This window comes from Dermacentor variabilis, unplaced genomic scaffold, assembly GCF_050947875.1.
Source record: "Dermacentor variabilis isolate Ectoservices unplaced genomic scaffold, ASM5094787v1 scaffold_18, whole genome shotgun sequence".
Classification (NCBI taxonomy): domain Eukaryota; kingdom Metazoa; phylum Arthropoda; class Arachnida; order Ixodida; family Ixodidae; genus Dermacentor; species Dermacentor variabilis.
The window spans coordinates 4,040,862-4,050,808 of record NW_027460346.1 but is presented as its reverse complement, the minus strand read 5'-3'; the positions used below and the strand labels follow the sequence as shown (position 1 = coordinate 4,050,808).

General features: G+C 47.4%; 1 long non-coding RNA gene across 1 annotated transcript; it reads left to right on the top strand.

Annotated features, from left to right (window-relative positions):
• The first annotated feature begins 6,968 nt into the window (after positions 1-6,968).
• LOC142568275 (uncharacterized) lies at positions 6,969-8,860 on the top strand. The gene is made up of 2 exons (XR_012825404.1): positions 6,969-8,414; positions 8,479-8,860. It is a non-coding gene; the product is annotated as an uncharacterized LOC142568275 (long non-coding RNA).
• Positions 8,861-9,947: the final 1,087 nt, after the last annotated feature.

Below are 9,947 nucleotides of genomic sequence, written 5' to 3'. Positions count from 1 at the left end.
CGCATGGCTTCGTTACTGTTGCCCTCAAGGCTAGCCCATTCTGCCTTCCTGAGATGATGAAACCAAGCTCCGTACACGAGTCGTGGTTGCAATACAGATCAGACAAGAAGGCGAGCCATCTTGGTGCTCGCTCCGCCAGATTTCTTCGCAATCCGACGTATCAAGTGTATCGTTTCTGTGGCCTGTTGCTTTGCATTCTTGACCCATGGTCCTCCAAGAAGATCCGGAGAACCCATTTCAAGGCTGACTACACGAAGAGTTGAAGCCTCTGGCAGTGGTTGCTGATCCAGAATTAACTGAAGAGGCCAGAGTGCCAGTAGACGGCGCCCATACTTGTTCGCCACTGACATCTACGTCGTCTTGTCCTTGGAAATTTCAATCTCTATCTGAGCACACCAGTTGTGCGTCACGTTTAGGGCCTCTTGGAGCGCTTGTTCTTGTTGGCACTGCAGACTTCAGGATGAAATGACTAAACAGTGATGCCATCTCCATACATTATGTACTGTGCGTTATGTATCGTCGCTAGCTTCCAAGCTAGTAGAAGGAGGGCAGTGTTGAAAAGGACTGGTGCGAGCAAAGATCCTTGTGGGATACCCCAATGTGCGACCAACTGACCTGCTGTTTAGCCATACAGGCAAATGGAGAAGGTACGAGGGCGCAGGAAGGCTTCGACGAATGTGCAGACACGGTTAGGGAATTGAAGCCAATGGGAAATTCTGACAATTGTGGTGTGGGGCGCGTTAAGATCTCCTGCTGCCACAACAGGGCAACCACGACGTATATGTCGTAGGTGCGCCAACCAGCCGAGACACAACCGAGCCGCACGACCGCTGTAGGGGCTGGCACAGTACAAAACGATGATAACGTTTGTGCGTTGGAGGCGAACCAATACTACCACGACTTCTTGCAATAAAGTACACCTCCATGCAAGATAAGCACGGATCTGATGAAGACGGCATCTTACAAAAACTGCAACGTTTACTGGAGGCACATCGGGCGTAGCACTCTTACGGTCCAACGTTTAAGGCGATGAGTATGCCACACATCCTGAAATGGGTGGCAGGCCGTTGTATCCTTAAAGCAGTAGAGTCCAAACACGCTGCATCCCATAGCTGAGACGCTGACGCAGCTCTCCGAATTTCCCAGCGATGCCGCGGCAGTTCGACTGTCAGATGCCTTCTGGCACACTTCAAGACGTAGCAGCGATCACAGGTTAAGATTGGCCAGTAGAACCAAGGTGTGTTGCCGGGGCTGTTGCGCAACGAAGCGAAAGAGTTCTTGGGGTGAAAGAGGTTTCAACATAGATGCCGGGTTAGCCACATGAACAGGAATAGACGTCGACGACGAATGCGACGACCGCGCTCCGTCATGACGACGCCGAGGCGCTGTTCGGCGTTCCTTAAGACGTTGGATTTTCTTCTTTTTTTTTGCAAGAGTGGTGAGGCGAGCATCGATCTCGAACTCTTCGTTCGCCAAAGGAAGCGGCGGGCCTTCTATCGATTGTGATGCCCGTTCTGGTCGTGAAGTGGACGACCTAACAGCTGCGCTAAATTTAGGAGTGGAAGCATCACTCGTCGCTGTACTTACTAGTGTCACCTTGCTAGCGTCCTCTTCCAGAGAGGCCACAACGGCGTAACGGTTACACACAGGGACTTGTTTCTTTGATGGATCTCGAGGGGTCCTTGCTGGCTGTCGAGAATGGCGTTGTCGTGCTTTCTTAGTGGCCTTAAACTTCGTGGGGCACGTCGTGGAAGTGATGTCATGATCGCTGGTTTGGCATAGGCCGCATCCAAACGATGCTGATGTCTCAGGCTCCATGGTGTCCTCCTCGGGTGGCTATGAGCAGGATCACTTCATGTGTCCCTGTCTAAAGCAAGAGTAGCAGTAGACAGCGGAAGGCTTGAACGGACGCGGGCGCAGTGCGCAGCCGTAATACAGGATACGTTAAGGTAGGGTATTAGGACTTTGAAGCGTGTTTGGCATGTACGACCGCTGCCGACGTAGCGAGCAGCCACGACTTTGTGTGTGGGACATGATAGTTCCTGCAGGAGCCTTTCGGTTTCTTCGACATGGTCAACGCCATTAACCCCGTAACATCTTAAATCGGTACCACTGGCGAAGTACGCCTGGACTGGAAGGACACATTCTTCTGAGACTTGTATCTGTTGCAGTTCTTCGAGCTTATAAACTAGTGCCATAGCTGAAACCTATACTGAGACCGTATTAGTAGGTTTCTGTAGAGTGAAACCTTGGGGGCGTGTGGTGAGGGAATCGGAAAGTCTCTTTGCAGGCGTCTAGTGCCTCATGAATGGTACGGTTGGGCAGAGTAGACATGTCATATCTAGCACTAGGCTTGGTAACCACTTTGTACCACGATGTCGTTGCTGGCGCCGGAGACACACGTGACGGTTGTGCGGGCGGGCCTTGTGATGAGCGAGGTTTTTTGCTCTCTGCTGTAGCTACATATTCAGCTACATAGGAGGTAGTTTCCAGCCCACCGCGTCGACTGTGCACAATGCCCTCTGCGGCTCCCTGACCGTTGCCACAATAGCCTCTTGACAGCTGTAATTATCCGTGACTCCCCTCAAAAACATTGCAGAAACTGTAGTGCTTCCCTTTCTACTAACGTGCCACGCCAGATGGGACGTAGGTAGAACTGCAGGGGGGAGGGAAGACAAGAGGCAGTTCCAATACAAGAGCAGGGGGGGAGGGGGTTGACGTGAGAAGGCAAGCAAATACTACTACTATACGACTGCAGCTGCGGGAAAATTGGATAAGCTTTAGCTCAAGGTACGGAACAGTAAGTTGCTGATATTTCTGAAAAATAAACAGCATTCAAAAATACCAAGCGGACAAACTACACAGGGCGTGCAGAAGTATAGCAGCATTAATTAAAGCGCATCGGAGGGTCCAGACGACACTACGAAACCGGTCGACCGCAAAATCAACACTTCTGTGACCGCCGGGGTAGCTCTGCAGCTACCGCACAGCTCGAGGTCGCGGATTTGCTCCCGACCGTGGCAGCCGCATTTTGACTGGGGTGAAATAGAAAGCACACGTGGAATTAGATTTTGGGGCACGTTAAAGAGCATCACGGTGTCAAAATTAATCCGGAGTCCGCTACTACGGCGTGCCTCATAATCCGATCGTGGTTTTGGCAAGTACCAGCCCCATAATCCAATTCAAGTTTAATACTTCTGCCACAATGCGATGTGCCATGTGAGGCAATGACTATGCTCAATCCTCTCAGAAGTTATGAAATATGGCGCACAACAAGGCCTCACGCAAACACCTATCCCTGCGTGTTCTTTGTACTATACGCAGACAAACAGCTCTGGCGCCCGCACGGTAACGTTTAACGTCAACTCGGTATTCTCGTGTTAGACGAAACTTTGAAGAAATTATGCTTAACCGTAAACATCACCGCTAATGATCGTCAATCAAAGCATCCAGCACGGAAAGCTTCGCATGCATCGATTCCCACTGTGCTTGGGATCTGCATATTGTTTTCAATAATCGACCTGCAGCTTTTGTTATTCGCGAAAAACCCACTCGTTCCATTGAAAACACGCTAGCTTCCTGCCGGCGCCGCTTGGGACGCTCGTTGGTACGTGTCCAGAAAAGATGGATATGACCAAGAAAGCCAGTGAAGATGATATAAAGCGGTCTCAGTGCTGCGTAGCTGCACTATTCGAACACGTCCTCTAGGCAGTAGCTGGTGTTCAACGGCGCTTCCAAATTCATAGATAATAAGCGTACACTGAAATCTGATGGTCTTTTTTTTCTTTTTTTGTGCAGGTGTCCCAATTGTCAATTCGGCTCATTTATTATTGGTTATTTACTTTCTTGAACGCACCGATTTTGCCCTTTCTCTACACGTCGGTCGCTTCAAGTCCGTCACTTTAATTCAGCTTTGGTCCGAAGGAAGTTTCTGGCGTGGTATATAGCTGCGCGCGCACTCTTTCGATCCGGTGCAAGCAAAGTGGAGATGTCGAAACATTCTATGCTTATTTCATTGCTTTTAGCATTTCGTGCGTGGTCAGAGTGGCGCTTCGGCCGCGTTATCAAGGGGGATGTTGTTATCAGTGTGATCAGTCGGCTTTGAGAGATGGATAATACGTGTGACGTAGGCATGAGACGAAGGGATAGCTGCAAAGCCGTGAAACCTGCTGTTGGTGCTGCTTCCGTACCATTATCAAGGTGATGCGCTGTGGCTTCGGGTTTGCGACAGGCGATGGAGTTGCTTTGGATCAAATTATTTGAGGGCGCTGCTTCATGAATGCGGGTGGGAGCGCAGTCACATGGTATTTTTCCTATTTCTTGAGGTTTGTTTGCCAGTCGGAGAAAATTGTACGCATCTAGTATACGTCGCTGAAAACACAGCAGTTACATATCATTCATCAGTATCATATCATATTATCATATCATCAGTACTTCTCGAATTAAACAATTAATTGTAGTTGCCAGATTAAATTTCGGGGACGAAATAATTACTGGCGGCTACTCCACTGTACTGGAAACAATATGCACTAGGTTTTCTTCGAGTAACGCAACTACTACTTTTTTGAGTCTTGGTGCGTGATAGTTGGGGCACCCTGTGTAATTCCCTAAGCAACCAAAATTAGGCCAAGCCGGATTCACTCGAAATCAGAATCAACAGCAGTCATGCTGCTGATTCTGATCCACAACTTCGTGCGTAGCAGTGTAGCGCCATTGCGGCCATAGCCAATAAGCAACCAAGGTGGGTTGGAGCAAACATGGCGCCGGGACCCCGACGATATGATCACGAACGACTCACGTGGACTGTGTGACGACGATGCAATAACGAAAATAGCATGAACACAACGTGGTGACGATACTGCAAAAAACTGCCGTGGAATAACAGCAGTTCGGTGAGTGAGGTGGCATGACGACGACCGTATATGACAACAAAGGAATGAAGAAGGAACAACGACAGACGGCATGACGACGACGGCGTGGCGATAATTGGACGACGAAGGTGGAATGAGGACGATATGACTGCGAATAGATAACGACTTTATTACGATGATGCACTTACGGAAATGGCGTGACATGGGCGGAATGGTAACAATACGATTATGGCGGCGTGATGACGGTATGATCGCGATTGAGCGATGGCGATTGGGTATGTTCCACTCGGTCTGTGCCGGTTTGTAAGGAACCCCGCTGATGCCAACTTAGCTTACTGCGTATGTGCCGGTAAGTGGGTGCGCAGCTCTTCAATGAGCGTTCTTGACGCCAACTTTGCTAAATAGGTATGTACCACTGGGAATCTACCGCTCTGCAATGATGAAAACGATCCCCTAAATTTATGCCATGCTGACTGGAATCGAATCCACGTCCCAAGTGTTCCTCGAGGACAGCAACCCGACTCATTAGCAGGCTGCGCCACAAATGCAATGGGTATGTGCCGCTTTTCAATGAACGCCTTTAATGGCCACGCTTTTGCGAACCGTACCATGAATGCATCGGGCACGTTCTGCTTTCCAATGAACCTCTCGCCAACTTGGCTCGCTGAGTATGCGCCACTGGGTGTGCGGCAAGCGAGGGAACTATTAGAGAGTTTTAGCTCAGAGGGTTTACGTTTCGCTCCGCTCGCGGTCTCCACCGTTGCGCCAGCGGAGCGGCTCGCGAAAAAAGAATTTTAGCCCGGCGCATCACTCACCCGCTCGAGCGGAGAGAGCGGGGCGCTCTGCTTCCCCACCTAGTGGTCCGAATAGGAGTTACTGAGAAATGAATTTGAATTACGCTTGCTTTTATAATGCAAGAAATGTTGAATAAAGATATATTACATGTTCTCAGTGCGTTATTTGTTAATAATATACTGAGTTCTAATGTACGGGTCAGCGCCGCAGTCGCCGTCGTCGATGCAGAACTGCCGGCGTTCATGTTCGCCATAGAGTTAGTAGAACAACTCTAGAGGAAAAGCTGGGCCGGAAATGTGGGAACCTCTAGGGCGCCGCCCTGTTGCTACTGGTCAATGTGGCCAGCGCAATTACTATTGAAAGCGCTGAAAGCAAGTACAGGTCACCTTATGCTTTCTCATCTAAAGACGCATACCTGATGGCTTTATGAAAGTGGTACGTTAATATTAAGTTTACAGAAAGCGATCGCTAAGTCCGCGACTTATGTAAATCACGACGTACGCATTCTTGCCATAAAGGATGACGCGAATTTCGGTTTCGAATCTGTTTTTTGGATGCGTAGTAGTTTCGTACAGTTTAGGTTTGACATGCGATCGCGCGTCGACATCGGACGCTATGGCACACACACTCGTGCCTTATGTGCCACCGAAGCCCCGAAGTGCTCTGGCATATACCTTCACATGTAAGTAAACAAATGTATCCCCTTGTTGAGAATATCACGCGAGTAGGCAGCTCTTGTGGTGCATCACAATCGTTTGAGAAGCGTCACAGTAGAGCATTTTTCTGCATGCGGAGCGGTGTTTTTATTTGCAGGTTTCCCTTCAGTAGGAAATTGCTGGACAGGCGGACCAGCGCACCGGAATTGTACTGGCCAAGCCGCAAGCAACTCAAAGAATCTTTTTAATTGTTGCACTTTGAACAATCATGCTTCTACAAAGGCCACAGCAGACAAACAGCCTGATGCCGAGTATTTCTGTGCCACGAAGTAATCGAGAGGCGAGTGCCTAATGCGGACGAAATCGAGTGCATCGAGACTTAGAACAGCAGAAAGCTCAGCTACTTGGTAATGATTCATTATGCAAAACAGAGGTGAGGCGTGCAGACAGGACACAAGAGTATAGAAGTGGGCGGCGCTCGTGTTGTTTGCTTGTAAATACTGTACTCTTGTGTCCTGTCTGCACGCCTCACCTCCGTTTTGCATAACGAGTGCATCAACCCACATATTAATAGCGCAGGCGTTTTATTAACTGTGCAATATTTTCCACACTTCCTTGCATGCCATTTCATGTGGCATATCTTTTCTGGTCACAAATTTGTGCAGCGAATCTATTTGCATGATTGACTCCGGGCCTGCGGGAACGTTCACTTGCACTTGATGCTGAGTCTTTTACATGTATCCATAAACTGAAGATATGCACATCAGATCCCTGCGAGTATTTTCAAAATTCAATTATTTTAGACAACAGGCACATATGCAATACTGACATAATCCCGAGTACCACTAAGCAGCTGGGACACATTTTTGTTGACCATACTCGCAGGTAAAATAAGTAGATCATGTGGACAGCTCCAGCTCATTCTCCTTAAATCAGTGTCTACAAGGGGTATGCAAAAATAATTCTTTTCTCACGCACCGATTATTTTGCTGTATAAGCAAGAGAACCCACCACGTTAGTGTAACGTATCTTGCACATCACACTAATATGTGCTTTAATTTACCAAGTGAGATTAGTTACTTTTATGGCTCATTCAGTCATATCACACTGCAAGCTGCATTCATCAATCTTCAATTGGATTTTGCAAATGTTTAATGAAACATGTTTCCCTTTTATGCAGATATGCAATCGCAAGCCCTTCCGTGTGTTCCAAAGGTAAAATTTAAGCTCTAAATTAAAGAAGACATTTTTAGTCAGAAACAAGCAAAAATGGTGAATGCAGAGTATCGAAGCCCAAGGTACAGAAATTATGAGAAGTGTCGAATGATTTTAAGGAAAGAGTCGTATTTGAAAATGCAAGACTCTTTAGTGGAGGTCAAGCAAGTCAATATAGGTAGAATACTCTGCAAAATTATGCGAGTGAGGGGATGTCAAACAATGGGTCAGGAAATGCGTTGTTTTTTTGCAAAACAAAAGCTGATTGCCATTACATAAGTCATTTTAGCATCATGAGACTGGTGCTTGATAAATTCAGAAATAAACCAAAAAACAAGACAAGCAAAAATAAAAAAAACAATTTAATGATGCTCTCTCCACACTGGGATAAATAACAACAAACACATCACATCTAATGTGGACATATCAGACGCCTTGTGGAACACTAAAGGAAAAATTCAGTTTCGAGCTATGGAACTTGCCGCATAGATGTGCGGGGCCTTGCACTAATAGTGATAGTTACCACTGCATTTAGAAATTGAAAGCATTCGTGCAGACAAGGATGATTCTTTATATTTTTGGCTACCACTTCAAATGCCTCCACCAAGTGTTACAATGCTGCACGCAGCCATACTAAGGATCTCGCAGCAACACCTGCAGGTAAAAAGCAGAAGCAGTCAGAGTGCTGGTGTGTACTGGACACTATGTTTGAAAACTTTTAGGCAAGAAGAGTGCAAGAAGCAGACATAACTGCATTGATTTCAATAATTCCCCATTTGAATGGCCTTTTCTTTTTGCTTAGACAATGCCTACGCCTAGTCACAGCAGCTCCCTCATACAGACTCTGCAAGCCAAGAGGCCGTGGAGGCAAATGCAGGTAAGAGGCAAGAAGCAATAGCACTGGTATCGACATTCATCTAATTTCTTTTTCTTTCGTTTAGGCAGCCAGCACACCTCGAACAGGCACCTTGACTGCGGGTGTGTCACCCTAGTCGCCAAGGAAACATTTGAGGGAAAGCGGCAGGCAATGTGAACAGCCACTTCTCCATGTAAACGATACTCTTTCTCTCGGATGACTCCTACGCCTCGCCACGCCAGCACACTTGTGCACAAAGATGCCGTGGAGGCACGTGCAGGTCAGAGGCAAGAAGCAGTGGCACTGGTGTCGACATTCACCCAATTTCTTTTTCTTACACTGAGGCAGCCAGCACACCTCGAACAGCCACCTTGACTGCGGGTGTGTCAGTAGATTCCTGTTGTACATATGTTCATAATAAACTTCAGTAAACTTGAACTTGATAATAAACTTGAAGGCAAATGGGACATTGATGCATTGTATTTTTGAACATTTATTGTACACATACAATATATGTTACACTTTGCAGCGCTACAGAGCGTATTTTGAAGCTTCCCCCTATATTTTGCACCTTTAATTACGTATGTGTTGTGTGGCCCTCAATGCAGTTCATGTTGTAGCAGCTGCTTTGTCTGTGTATCGCACATTGGCTTAAGCTCGTGATATCCACATACTTCTCTCACATATACAAAATAAAGTTCTATGTAGTCCTCAGTGTACGTTACAACAAAAAATGAAAGTAAACAATCCGATCGTGGAATTGTGTTTATTACAGTGATTCCTATGACAGTTACTGAGAAGTTGACAACTTGAACTGGTCAATTGGTCCATAGCCTCCTCTATTTTTCAAAAATAAAGGAGGCTATGGATCCGTCATGGCAAGGAATTGTATGTATACATAAAAAGAGGGGTGTGTGTGTGTGTGTGTGTGTGTGTGTTTGTAGTAGAGGGTATAGGATTAGGGCGGTACGAAAAAATGTACCAACACCGTCCTCTAGACCCATTGCGTTAAGGTACCGTAACAAAGCGTATTATGCATAAAGTTCACACAACCAACTCTGATATTACTGCACACGCCAGGCGACGCGAGCTACATTTGTCATGACGCATTCGCGACTGCACCGGATGCCCTCCATATTATTCTCTTTAATCGTGCACACTGCACCGAGGCAAAAGAAAGATCATGGGCGCAGGTGCCTTTAAGGTATCTCGACCTTGCGAGGCTCTGCTGCGCGTGCCAGGGGAGCTGTCCGTGCGAACACTCCCTGGCACACACCTGCCTCGGCGGCCCCAACCTACGTACCGTTCTGCTTCGAGCTTTGATCCCCCCACGGTCCCTTGGGTGCCCTGGAGTTCCTGCGCCGCCTGCTTTATTATAATCTCAGGTGCTCTCCTGAGACTTCCGTTTGTAGGTTACATGTGCCCTACCCCAACTGGATAAGTGCTTATAATAATAAAAAAGCCCGATCTATCGTCGCGACGATAGATCGCGAAAGCGGCTTTTGCAACATACCGCGCCCGTGCGAAGAGAATTACGGAACGCCAAAGGGGAAT